The sequence below is a fragment of the Staurois parvus genome, unplaced genomic scaffold, assembly GCF_062004578.1.
Source record: "Staurois parvus isolate SC_StPar_1 unplaced genomic scaffold, SC_StPar_1.0 ptg000450l, whole genome shotgun sequence".
Lineage (NCBI taxonomy): Eukaryota > Metazoa > Chordata > Amphibia > Anura > Ranidae > Staurois > Staurois parvus.
Genome location: NW_028318246.1, coordinates 4,022,183 through 4,036,407, shown reverse-complemented (window position 1 = coordinate 4,036,407; position 14,225 = coordinate 4,022,183). Strand labels below are relative to the sequence as shown.

The 14,225-nt window shown below is 44.2% G+C and overlaps 1 protein-coding gene across 2 annotated transcripts in view; it reads right to left on the bottom strand.

Annotated features, from left to right (window-relative positions):
- The window catches only part of WDR47 (WD repeat domain 47), a 117,720-nt gene extending 106,217 nt beyond the window's left edge, over positions 1-11,503 (bottom strand). The window contains exon 1 of one of the 2 annotated variants that reach the window (XM_089688692.1): positions 11,283-11,503. The gene's annotated coding sequence lies outside the window, so the exon portion shown is untranslated. The remainder of the gene's footprint in view (positions 1-11,282) is intronic. The other variant, XM_089688693.1, reaches the window with a different exon arrangement.
- Positions 11,504-14,225: the final 2,722 nt, after the last annotated feature.

The window sequence follows — 14,225 nt, the reverse complement described above, 5'->3', positions numbered from 1 at the left end:
TTTCTATTTAAAAAAAAAAAAGGTTTCTTTAATTTCATTCAACATATGCAAGATATTCTGATCACAATTACCTGAGAAATGCTTTGCCTAAAGCACTTTGAACATACAGTCACGGCCCAAAAATATTGACACCCCTGAATTTCTATGGGTTTCCTCTGGGTATTCCTGTTTCCCCCCACACTCCAAAGACATGCTGGTAGATTAATTGGCTTCTGTCTAAATTGGACCTAGTATGTATGAATGTGAGTTAGGGATCTTAGATTGTACTCTTAAGGGTTAGAGACTGATGTGAATATATATGTAAAGTGTGCGTAAATTGATGGTGCTATATAAAGCACCTGTAATAAAAAATAATAAATACATTCATCTGTTAAATGAAGTCGCACAGATGTCAGCAAGCCGCACTTGAAATCACACTGAGAGTTAGCTTTGAAGTCGCGCTGAAGTAGCCACATAGGTGTCAACCAGGGCTTACCGAAGGCCATTTTTTTTTTTTTTTAAAGGTCTGTCTGCTGTTGTGTCCAGTTAGTCTTCCAATGGGATGTGTGGTGGTAAAACATCTCTACATTGCTCCACGGCATCTGAATCTTGAAGAGGTGTGACCGTGCCACCAAACACAGGATAAATACTTACATGTCCTAAAGAAAACACTGTTCCAGGTTCTGTGCTTGTCGGGAAAACATTTGGCCAGATGGATCAGGGGATGCAGAGCTTTATGAAAGATTGTTTCCTGTGATGCTATAGACTGGAGAAGGAAGCCTGATGACATCAATCTTCCCAGACACATCTGAAACTCTGAAGCTTGCCAGAACTGCTTGTGGCTAAAAGTGCTGGGATAGCATTTTTAAATTGATCTTCACAACCTACATTTTTTCTGCACAATCTCTCACATTTTGGCAAGTTTATGGAGCTGCCCATGAGGAACTTACAAATGTTACAGTAAGGTAGTTAATTTAAAATCTGCTGCTTAGGCAGTGCAACTCATATTTCAACAGATATGTGCCTTTTTATTTAAACACAGCGCAGATTTATACAACTGGGTTGTAGCATACTAAAATACAATGTGATGCGCTGTGTAGGTGGGTGAGCCATTGATTTAGCAGTGCGCATTGCATGTCATCCTGCATTACTGAAAAGCATAGTGTGACTGGGCACTAGTGGGGACTTTGAGTCCGCTTTAAATTAGAAGTCTAGTTTTCAGATAACTCCTCCCCTCAATATTTCCTGTACACTAAAAAAAAAAAAAAAAAGTTTCCTGATGGGGACAAATGTGACCCATGCCTGCATGGGTTGAAACAGTCTGGCAAGGTGACAATGCAGGAGCACAATAGGGAGACAGGTACAGAGAATTATCATACTTTAACAGGAAGTGCCCATACAAGGATCTTCATGGCAGGATCACCAGGTATTAGAAAGTTACAGATTAACATTAAAAAAAGTTTGAACTTTGTTTAACCGCTTGCCGACCGCCCTATAGCAGAAATACTGCTACAGGGTAGCAGGGGTAGCAGCGGTGCGCAAACTCACATAATTTAGCATTTCCGGGTAGAGGGTACGCATGAGCCGCATGTGTGTCCTACACGCGCTGCCATTCGCAGCCGTGGCTGTCAAAGAGAACTGTTTTGTTTACTAACAGTTCTCCTCTGTCAGCTTGGGCAAAACTGCGTTGGATGGCTGTGCACAGCACAGTCATCCACAGCAGTGTGATTACAGTGAATCACACATACACCGCCCCCTAGTAAAACACTCCCAGCACACAGTTAACCCTTTGATCGCCCCTCATGCTAACCCCTTCCTGCCCAGTGCCATTAGTACAGTGTCACTGTATTGGTGCCACTGGGGATGTCAGTGACACCAAGTCAGTTCCCCCCAGTGTCAAAATGTCCGCCGCAGTCCCACAATAAGTCGCTGATCGCCGCCATTACTAGTAAAAATGAAAAAAAAAAAAAATCCCAGTATATATACACACCGCTATTTGTAAACACTAACTTTCACGTAAAAACAATTTGCATGTATTGGTATTTTTGTTTTTTAGCAAAGACGTAGCAGAATACATTTTGGAGGAAATTTATAACAAAATTTGATTTTTTTTTTACTGGACATGTTTAATAGCAAAAAGTAATAAAATATTGTTTTTTTTTTCTCAAAATTATCAGCGTTTTTTTTTTAATAGCGCAAAAAATAAAAAACGCACAGGCGATCAAATACTACTGAAAGAAAGTTCAATTGGCGGGAAAAAAGGACGTACATTTCATTTGGGTGCAGCGTTGCATGACCACGCAATTGTCAGTTAAGTAACACAGCGCCGTAATGCAAAAAATGGCCTGGTCAGGAAGGGGGGGGGGGTAAATCCTCAGGAGGGCAAGTGTTTAACATATCAAAGCTTGTACACATGGTTAAAACAAACATTTGTATAAAGAGCAGCTTTAAGCAACACTGGTTGCTATGTTAGAAGTTATGATGGGAAAGAGATGGTCAAAGTTTTGCAATGTAAAGGAATGTCTATTAACAATACAACAGCCAAAAAGAGTAAACAAGGAGCTTTAGCAATGTAACGTTGATTTTGCTATTATTAGAATACATAAATTTAGCACAATGAAGAATGGAAACTGACAGTTCTGCCATGCATTCTCACTGTTGCTGATTAGTTTGGATTAAAACCATGTTTTCATATAAATAAGAAAGACATAGCTGAGCAGTTTCTGTTTAAAGTATAAGGAAACCCAACACAAAAAACAAATCTAAAGCTGAAGTTTAATCTGTTCATGTGTTTCCTTTCCTGATCTTGTGAAGCTACTGGTCTCTAAAAAGGTGCTCCTGGCTGCAGTACCTCTTCTCTCTCTAATGTACATTGCACGGTTAACAGCCCTGCATTGTATGTGATGCTGTTCAAGGACCGCCCACTGCCCAAATCATCAGAGGGAGAAGGGGAGTGTGTCAGTACCAGCAAGAGAGGTGTGTAAATTAAGTAATGCAGTTTTCTCATCTCTCTCTAGTCATAACCAGCATTTAACCCTTGCAGTGTGCAGAGCCCCAGAGCTAGACTTTAACCACTTGCCTACAGGGCACTTATACCCCCTCCCTGCCCAGGCCAATTTTCAGCTGTCAGCACTGACGAACTTTGAATGACAAATGCGCGGTCATGCAACGCTGTACCCATATGAAATTTTTAGAATTTTATTTTGAGACAGATAGAGCTTTCTTTTGGTGGTATTTAATCACCTCTGGGTTTTTTATTTTTGCTAAACAAGCCAAAAACAACCGAAAATTTTGAAAAAAAAAAAAAAGGTTCTTTCACTGACGTGCGCTAATGAGGCTGCAGTGATGGGCACTGATGAGGAGGCACTGATGGGCATTGACAGTCATCACTGATGGGCACTGAAAGGCAGCACTCATATGTGGCACTGATAGGCGACACTGACGGGCACTGATAGGCGGCACTGAAGGGCAGCTCAGATGAGCACTGATATGTGGCATTGATGTGCACTGCTAGGCACTGATATGTGGCATTGATGGGCACTGGCAGGTGGCAATGATGGACACTGGCAGGTGGCACTGCTGGGGCTACACTGATCATCAGTGCCCTGATGATCGGTGCACATGTCCCCTCTGAGTAATGTTGATTACCAGATCTCCTCACGAGCTGTCAGCGTGACAGCTCGTGAGGAGAGAAATGCAGATGAGCGGCATTTCCTTATTTACATGCGATCAGCTGTGATTCGACACAGCTGATCACATGACAAAACCGACGTCTTCAGATCTTTCTGTTGATCGATCCACCAATCGCCACGCAGCCGGAGGACGTCCTCCCAGAACAAGAGAACTCTCTTGCTCCTGTCATTTCCTTATATGGCGGGCGGGAGGCGGTTAAACACAGAAGAAATTATCTGGGAAATATAAACAAATGTTATGCTTCCAAGATCAAGTTCTCCTGCATGTAACCTCTTGCCAACCATGAAGCACAGGGGTGTCAAACTGGTGGCCCTCCAGCTGTTGCGAAACTACAAGTCCCATCATGCCTCTCCCTTTGGGAGTCATACTTGTAACTGTCAATCTTGCAATGACTCATGGGACTTGTAGTTTGGCAACACCTGGAGGGCTGGCAGTTTGACACCCATGAGTAGCGTATAAATGCCGAGGCAGGGAGGGTGAACTTTTTTTTAACACAGACTTTTACTGAACATAGTGCAACATTACACATGTAGAACAGAAGAAGCAAATCAGACAATATTGGACAGATAATTTCACTTCAATAATAATACTTCTGTAATGCTATAACAGACCGTCATATCCAAGAGATCTTGCAAATCAAAATGTGACAGGAAGACAGGGAGAAGGAAGGGGTAGTGAGGAAAAATGGAAGGATGGAGAATAGAAAGGAGGAGAGCAGAGGGGGAGGAAGGGGGGGGGGGGGGACTGGGAGGAGTAATGAAAGGAAAGGGATGGAAGGGGAATACTGCAAGAAAGGGAAGAGGGACGAGCGGGGGAGGGAAAGGGAAGCAAAAAAAGTTGAGAAAAGGAAAAGAGCAATACATCGGTTAGTCAAAAGAAAGGTTCCTAGCATCAACCCAAGCGGACCATATTTCCGGAATTTTTTAAGGCAATTACGACCTATATACATGAGCTGGTAGAGAGGAAGGACTGTATTGATCATAGACCTCCAAGCTGACACTGTTGGAGGGTCCACCAACTTCCACTTAGAGAGGACTGTCTTCCTAGCATAGTATGCAGCATAAAACAGAAACAGCTTCTGATGAGACGTAGCATGGATATTATCAGTTATGCCCAACAGTAGTAAAGGCTCTACGATAATAGGAACTGCACTGACCCGGTTCAAGCCTGCAACCACCGCCGTCCAAAAGCCCTGAATGTGTGTACAGGACCAGACTATATGTAGGAAATTACCCACCTCTGCTTGACATTTAGGACAATTTGCTTGACCAGTACAGTAATGGCTGACAGTCTCTGAGGAGTGTAGTACACTCTATGAAGGAACTTAAGTTGAACTAAGCAATCTCTGGCTGAAATCATTTGGGGAGAATATTGCTGGAGCCCGTCCAAATGAGTACAGGCAGGTCATGATGTCACACATTATATAAGCTGGTGGATTTTACACCATCCCCAGCTGTAAGTCTAAGGTATAGAAAAGTTAATGGTCTATTTATATGCTGAGCAGTTAAAAGTCTCTCTACTGAATGACCAAAGTGATGAGGCAAGGGAACTACACCCTTACCGCAAGCCGGAGCTGTAAAAAACTAAAGAACATCCAGGAGGGTAGGTGGAATTGACTTCTCAACTCATCAAAAGGTGAGGAGATGGCCTTCAGGCATGATATTGCACAGGGTCCTGATGCCGTACCTAGCCCAGACTTGTGGGTCTGGCAAATTAGCCAAATTTGGGTTTCCCAAAGGGGAGTATGAGGAGAAATAGTACCTGGTGCACCCATTGTCATCATGACCTGCCTCCAGAACAATGGCCTTCATGGGGGAGGTGATATTAGGGTTGGACCGAGGCCCTCTTTACACTAGATTACTAAGCTCTGAATAGGACTCCAATAAAGCTGCCTCTAAGTCAACTGCTGGGTTAGATTTAATTTGAGCAAACCACCACCATACCGTTACCAGCACCGCAGCCCAGTAGTACTTTTTAAAGAAGGGTAGTCTTAGCTACTCTTGGAGTGGATCCCGCCCATATAAAGGATGCAACAGTCTGGTCTAGTTAACAAAAAAAAAAGGCATTAGGAATAGGCACCATTCTGTGGTGGAATATACACAGAATTTGGGGAGAGAAGTCATCTTAAGGGATAAGTTCACCTTTGGAACATGTTACATGTTCCACCTGTTTCTAGGGTGGAACATGTAACATGTTCCCATAGTTGTAGTGGCAAAAGTGACCAGGGGAGAGGGGGCATCCCTGTCTTGTACCTCAGCAGAGCAGGAAAGAGTCGGATAGAAACTTATTGATCCAAACTCTGGCAGTGGGAGCAGAATAACGGAGTTGACTCCATGAGATGAAAGTTGGGCCAATCCCAAATTTATGCCTGACCAACCATAAATTTTCCCACTCCAGAGTCTAAAGCGATTTCAGCATCATGAGAGGCCACCATCCCCGGGGCCCCAGATTTCTCATCATCAGCGATAATAGTAAATAATGTCCTTAAGTTTATGTCAGTCTCCTTACCAGGCATAAAGCCCGTTTGATCCCTATGAACCAGGGAAAGGATTACTTTATTAAGTTGGGTAGCCAAGACCTTAGCAAAAATGTTTGCATCCACATTCAGAAGAGATATGGGTCGGTAAGAAGAACACAGTTCTAGATACTTACCAGGTTTGGGCACCACTACTATAATGGCTCTCAGCATAGACTCCGGGAGCGTGGCATTATCCAGGGCAGTCATAAAGATTCCCTGGAGTTTTGCCACCAGGCGGTAGCTATAGGTTTGAAAGAATTCAGAGGGTAACCCATTGTCCCCTGGGGTTTATCCCGTCTGCATAGAACCCAGGGCCCTTTGAATCTCCTTGAGGGTAATTGGGGCATCAAAGAGCTGTTGCAAGATAGCAGAGAGGACAGGCAATTCAATCCCATGCAGAAAAGAACGCAACCTCTCGGAATCATGAGCGAAGACAAAGCAATATAAGTTAGCATAATAGTTCGCAAAGCAGGCATTAATGGCATCCGGTGTAGTCAGTAAACTGCCATCAGCGTCTAGCAGCAACAATATGTGTAGAGGCAGATTGTTCCCTGGATAGCCATGACAATAGTCACCCAGTCCTCTCCCCCTGCTTAAAGATCCTTGGAGACTGAGGGAGCAGCTGCTTTTTAACCATAGCAACCCAGAGAAGCATCACCTCTCACAGGGCCACCTGCAGGTCTCCATACACTGCCCTGTCACCACTATTTGCAAACCTAGTATCCAAGTCCCTAGATCTGTTCTCAGCAACAGCCAGAGTAGCTGTCTGCAAACCGTGCCAATAGCGGTCTGGTAGTAGCCATGAACATAGGCCTTAAAGACTTTCCAGACTACCGCTGGGCCCGCTGTGTTTTGATTGCTCAGCCTATAGTCCAGTCAAAATAGGCTCAACACGTTCCTCAAGGAAGGGCGAACTTTAACACCCACATGTCACACTCGTGTCCATGGTTGCCAAGGTTTTAGCGCTGAGTGTGTGCTCCCTGAATGGTGACCGAAATGTCACAGACACCTTTCAGCCTCTGTTTATGATCGGGAGCTGGTGGAACAGGCTCTCAATCATGTGACAACTATCAGGAAGCCTAGCACGCCTCCCAGTGTTAAGGCCTAGTTAAAACAGAACTAAACACTCCTATCCTTTACCACTAAGGAAGCTGTAATCTTAGCCTGCTTGATCTGCAGTTGCCATGGTGTTGAATATGTGATCAGCCAAGAGCACAAGCAACCGTGACAGGTATCATTCAAGGCATGCTTTGAACAAAACTGTTTTGGGAAACTGTTAAATCAATGGGTTTAATCCTGCTTTAAAGTGGAACTAAACTTTGCAAAATACTCACATCAACCTTCCAGCAATGCGATGACTACATACACTATATTGCCAAAAGTATTGGGACACCACTCCAAATCATTGGTTTCCGGTGTTCCAATCACCTCCATGGCCACAGGTTTCTATAATCAAGCACCTAGGCATGCAGACTGCTTCTACAAACATTTGTGAAAGAATGGGTCACTCTCAGGAGCTCAGTGAATTGAAGCGTGCTACCGTGATGGGTTGTCACCTGTGCAATAAGTCTATCTGTGAAATTTCCTTGCTGGGAGCAACTGCAACTAAGCTACAAAGTGGTAAGCCACATAAAATGACAGAGTGGGGTCAGTGCATGCTGAAGCACACAGTGTTGCCAACTGTCTGCAGAGTAAACAGCTAAAGACCTCCAAACTTCGTGTGGCCTTCTGACTAGCCCAACAACAGTGTGTAGAGAGATTCATGGAATTGGTTTCCATGGCCGAGCAGCTGCATCCATGACTTACATCACCAAGTGCAATGCAAAGCGTTGGATACAGTGGTGTAAAGCACACCACCACTGGACTCTAGAGCAGTGGAGACGTGTTCTCTGGAGTGACGAATCACGCTTCTCTGTCTGGCAATCTGATGGATGTGTCTGGGTTTGGCGGTTACCAGGAGAACGGCACTTGCCTGACTGCATTGTGACAAGTGTAAAGTTTGGTGGAGGGGGTATTATGGTGTGGGGTTGTTACACAGGGGTTGGGCTTGGCCCCTTAGTTCCAGTGAAGGGAACTCATCAGCATACCAATACATTTTGGACAATTTCATGCTCCCAACTTTGTGGGATTAGTTTAGGGATGGCCCTTTTCTGTTCCAACATGACTGCGCACCAGTGCACAAATCAAGGTCCATAAAGACATGGATGAGTGAGTTTGGGGTGGAGGAACTTGTCTGGCCTGCAGAAAGTCCTGACCTCAACCTGACAGAACTCCTTTGGGATAAATTAGAGCGGAGACTGTGAGCCAGGCCTTCTCGTCCGACATCAGTGCCTGACCTCACAAATGCACTTCTGGAAGAATGGTCAAACATTCCCATAGACACACTCCTAAACCTTGTGGACAGTCTTCCCAGAAGAGTTGAAGCTGTTATAGCTGCAAAGGGTGGGCCAACTCAATATTGAACCCTACAGACTAAGACTGGGATGCCATTAAAGTTCATGTTCATGTAAAGGCAGGCGTCCCAATACTTTTGCCAATATAGTGTATCTTGCCAGCCATGGCCATCCTCTCCTTGGGTTACCTCTGGGTTCCAGGTTTTGACCTCTTGAGCACAGCAAGAGGGTGCACGCAATGCATGCTGATGTGTACATGTGCAGATCACTGCGCATTCATTAGAAGTCTGCAAGCACACAAATAAATCTGTCTTACTACAGAAGCAATATAGTATTTCTCTTCTGCCATAAAGGGCTGCCTGCTCGTAGTTTTTAAAATTTTAAGTTTAGCTCTGCTTTAACCGCTTGTGGACCACCTGCTGCTCCAGATCATGTACATGTATGTGAGCTGGCATTTCCAGCGGCGTGTGCAACTGCTGCCCCTTCTGTACCATCATTTGCTACAGTACAAGCCGATCAGCAGGTCCTGGCCAATGATTTATGGCTGGGACCTGGTGATCGGCTTAGTAAATGACAGTTCAGAGCCCTGTGTTCACCAACACACGGCTCTGAATGGAAAGCAGCAATATGGCTGTTTTTTTTTCCCTGCAAAGCAGGGAGATTAAAGAGTCACATCTAGTAGTAGAAGCAGCACACATTAAACATTTTAGGCACACAATTAACCCTTTGATTGCCCCTAGATGTTAACCCCTTGCAGCCAGTGTCATTAGTACAGTGACAGTGTATAGTATCAGCATTGATCACTGTATTAGTGTCACTGGCGATATCAGTGGCAGTTAGTCAGTTCCCACCCAGTGTCAGATTGCCCACTGCACATCACAGTCCCTCTATAAGTCGCTGATCGCTGCCAGTATAAAAAAAAAAATTTAATTCCAGTGTATATATATATATATACATACATACACACATACATACATACACACACATATACATACACACACCATCGTTTGTAGATGCTATAACTTTCTTACAAACCAATATACACTTCTGATTTTTTTTTTACCAAATACGTAGCAGAATGAGTTTTGGTCTAAATTTATGAAGAAATTTGATTTTTTTTGATTGGATATGTTTTAGAACAGATAATCTTTTTTAAATTTTTTGCTTCTATAATAAAGAATAAAAAAAATCCAGTGGTGATCAAATATCACCAAAAGAAAGCTCTACTTGTGGGAACAAAAAATGATATATTTCATGCGGGTACAGAGTTGCATGACCCTGCAATTGCCAGTTAAATTAGCGCAGTTCTGAAGAGAAAACAAAATGCCCTGGTCATGAAGGGGTGAAATCTTCCAAAACTTAAATGGTTAAAGTGTTAGCAAAGTTAATTTTTAAAAAATTACTGACAGGTAGGGTATTTATGACAGAAGAGATCCCATTAGTCTCTTCTGTTATAAAAGCTTCCTTATATCTGTCAGCCATCATGTACACTAAGCCGTGTGTGTGCAGCTCAGCGTATTTATAGCCCCAGGTCTGTGCCGTGGCAATGTGACGTCATCATGGCCCGACCATTTAAGTGGACAAAGGCACACAATCTGTAAGGAACACTGGGCGAAGATAGAAGCTCCTTGGGCCTGACAGTTGGATCACAATGCAGTGCTGGAGGGCTTCTTTGGCAGGTAGGTTTTATGGCATAACCCACCCAGGAAGGGGGCACAAGAAGGAAGACACCATAGTGGCCATCACTACCGTTTTAAAGGGCTGCCGAGAGAGGGAGGCAAGTGTGTTAAATATATTTGTGTTTACATGCATTCAGAGCATCTAAGCTGCCCCTAGACGCAGAGACTTCTATTTCCTCTAAACACCGCTAAATGTACAATGTGAAATATACCATTTACAATCATATGTGTTTAGAAACATCCTAGAGAAGCGTGCACATCATTGCCAGTGTGAATAAAGCTTTGACATCCCAGCAGACCCCCCCCCCCAATGGGTTCTCAGACAAACATGAATGCAGCGTATGTTGATTTGCAGTAGTGTCTCCTTCCAAGCTGCTAATTTATTTGATGGTTTCTACCAGCAGATGGGAAGAGAAGCCTCTCATTTCCATGGACACAGGAAGGCTGATTTCCACCATGCTCCATAAATAATGGACGAGGCCGATCCCCCCCACCTGGGGCACTAGGAGGGTGGGGTAGGAAGAGTTCAGACATAGAGAAGGAAGAAGAGGCAGCCTTGTGGAGTTCATGTAACAAAGGAAATGACATGTATTTTTTTCCATAGACCGGGGGCTGGAATGGCCGGGAAAGGGGGAGTCTGGGTGATGCTTCCATCCCATCACTCCCTCTAGGAAGGCGGGTTCCCAGCTGGCAGGCAGCCCCCTCATCCTTCCAAATAAATGGAAAGCAGACGGCTGCTGGGTTCCTCCCTTGTCCCAATACAGGCCAATGGATGTGTGTATGACAGCCTGCACTTGTAAACTAACACAAAAGGATGATGTTGTATAGAGATGGAGTCCTGTACTGCCACAATGAGACAGCTAATACACAGACATGACCCCTGAGAATACATCACACCACAGACAGCCACCAGTCACAGCAACTCTTCCAGCATTTTCCACAGCTCTGGGCGTGATGAGGGGAGACGGTGGGGTTCTACAGGCACAGCACAGCCTATGAAGGGTGATGGATGGGTGGTACCTGCTCTCCTCGGTGAGCGCTGTGTGTACCGTGTAGCCGGTGATGACCTCTCCAAGCCCCGGTGTGTGACTCTCCAGGCTCAGCCCCCGGTGCCCGGGCCGCCGCCACAGCCACACTCCCTCTGCGTCTCTAGTCTCAGGTTGCGGTTGTCAAGCGGATCCGCCGGTACCCAATCAGAATCCGCAACGTGAGGACCCCGAGCTGAGCTGTCTGCATATGTGCCTGCTGGCGGTGAGCGCTATACAGCCATGGCTTTGTACAGAGTGAGAGGAGGAGGAGGTTTGTAGTCAGTGATGGAACATATGTGTCCTCTGCTGAACAATGTTTCCTTCTATACATCTTTCAGTTAAAGTGTCCAGACAGAAAAGATGTTGTTCTTAGTATAGGATAGAAGTGATAGAAGCTCTGTCAGGTTTTTACTGCAGTCTGGGGTTACATTACAGCATTTTTTTTAGATAGTATTAGGGCCAGTTCACACTACAAAAATGTGTTCCAGATATGTTTTTGCTTACAGTTCACACCACAGGCAGTTCTGGTGCAGTTTGCTATGTTCTAGTATGGTTCTGTGTAGAAAAAAATCTAGAATGTTCTATTTTTCTGCACCTGGAACTGACTGCACTAGTTTGAACAAGGCCATTGGAATACATGGAAAACACTGTGCATGAATTTTTGATTCAGAAAAAAAAGCAAGCTGAACTGCATCTAGTGTGAACTAGCTCTCAGGAACAGGGGCGGACAACTCATGGGGCCCCCGGGCAATAGGAGATCAAGGGGCCCCTGTGTCCTTGCCCAAACTCAAAAAAGCCTATGAAAAAGGTACCAGGGGTATCTCATGGGGCCCCCTACTGACCCCGGGCCCTTTGGCAGCGCCCGAGTTTCCAAATGGTCAGTCTGCCCCTGCTCAGGAACAGTTCTCACTACAAAAATGCACTCCGGATGCATTCCGGACATGTTTTTGCTAACAGTTCACACCACACACAGTTCCGGTGCAGTTTTGATGCAGTTTGCCATGTTCCAGTATGGTTCTGTGCAGAAAAATTGTACCATGCTCTACTTTTTTTTCTGCAGTGGAAACTAATTGGAACTGACTGCACTAGTATGAACTAGGGCCATTGGATAACATGGAAAACACTATGCATGCATTTTTGATTCAGAAAAACATGCTGAACTGTATCTAGTGTGAACTAGCTCTTATGTAGGCCATAGACGGGGAGAAAACCAGCCGTTTTTTAAACAAAAAAAACAAAAATCGGTCGTTCAATAGGCCGACGTTACCACCAACAGTAAAAAAAATCGGCCGTTTTTCTTCCCGTCTACGGCCGGCATTTAATTACTTCTGTCCCTGCAGAGAGCCCCGCTATTATATTTGACATTAAAAAGTATAGCAGTTGCAACATTGTATCTATTTGTATCCATTTTGGTTACAGATTTTTTTTTTCCTGGATACAAATAGATACATTGTTGCAACCGCTATACTTTTTAATGTCAAATATAATAGCGGACTGGAATTCTTCTTTCTCTTCTACTTCTTTCTCTTCTTCTTCTTCTTTCTCTTCTTCTTTCTCTTCATCTTCTTCGTCTTCTTTCTCTTCTTCTTCTCCTTCTTTCTCTTCTTCCTCTTTCTCTTCTTCTTCTCTTCCTCTTCTTCTACTTCTTCCTCTTCTTCTTCTCCTTCTTCTTTTTCTTCTCCTTCTTCTTTTTCTTCTTCCTCTTCTTTCTCTTCTTCTTTTTCTTCTTTTTTTCTTCTTTTTCTTCTTTTTCTGTCTCTTCTTCTTTCTCTTCTTCTTCTCTCTACTTCTTTATCTTCTTCTTCTTTCTCTTCTTATTTTTTTTTTCTTTTTCTTTTTTTCTTCTTTTTCTTGCAGGTCATGGCTCATGCGCAGATTTTATATCGATAAAAAGATCGTCCGATTTGCCCATCATTGCTGTGAAAATCGGCCGATCAGCAAAATCGGCCAATTTTTTTCCAACTTTACCGATCTAAAAAATCTGACAATCTAGAAAAATGGCCGACCAATTAACCCACTAACGGTGCAAAAATCGGCTGATTTTTTTTTTTTTTTTCGGCCGAAAAATCGGCAGATTTTTGACCCCTCTATGGCCTGCATTAGGGCCAGTTCACACTACAAAAATGCACTCAGGCTGCATTCCAGACATGTTTTTGCTTACAGTTCACACCACACGCAGTTCTGGTGCAGTTTACCATGTTCCAGTATGGTTCTGTGCAGAAAAAATGCAGCATGCTCTACTTTTTTCCTGCAGAGGAAACTGACTGGAACTGACTGCACTAGTGTAAACCAGGGCCATTGGAATACATGGAAAACACTGAACTACATCTAGTGTGAACTAGCTCTTAGGGCCGGTTCACACTATAAAAACGCAGTCCATATGCGTCCGGATATGTTTTTACACGTGTGGTTGTGATGCATTCCGGTGCATTTTTGATGCGTTTTTGACGCGTGCCAGTGCGTTTTTTTTTTATTTTATTTCTTCCCTCTCTTTTTCTTATTAAAATAGGGACATGTGCTGACTGAAACGCATGTAGCGTGAACTGGCCCTTAAAATTATTATAAACCTTTTAGCAGCTGATTGAACAGCTTCTTTTTCTTTTAATCCTTGCTGTCAGTTTTCCCAGTGTTTTTTGGAGCACGCTTTTGTCAGACGTTTTTTTCTTAGGCGTTTTTCAACTAGGTGTTTAACCGCTTGCCGCCCTGCCACTGTGTATATACGTGTGCAGGGCGGCAGTGGAGCGCAAAACCACGTTTAAAAACGGGTTCCGCGCTCCCGACACTTTCGCCGGCAGGGGGCGCGCGCGCGCGCTCCCGCCGACCCGCGGGTGACACTATTTGATCCAGGAGGGATCAATCATTAGATTTCAGCCAGTGATTTCTGGCTGAAATCACATGATCGGTCCCTGTCCTATCCTGTCCTGTGTTGACATAC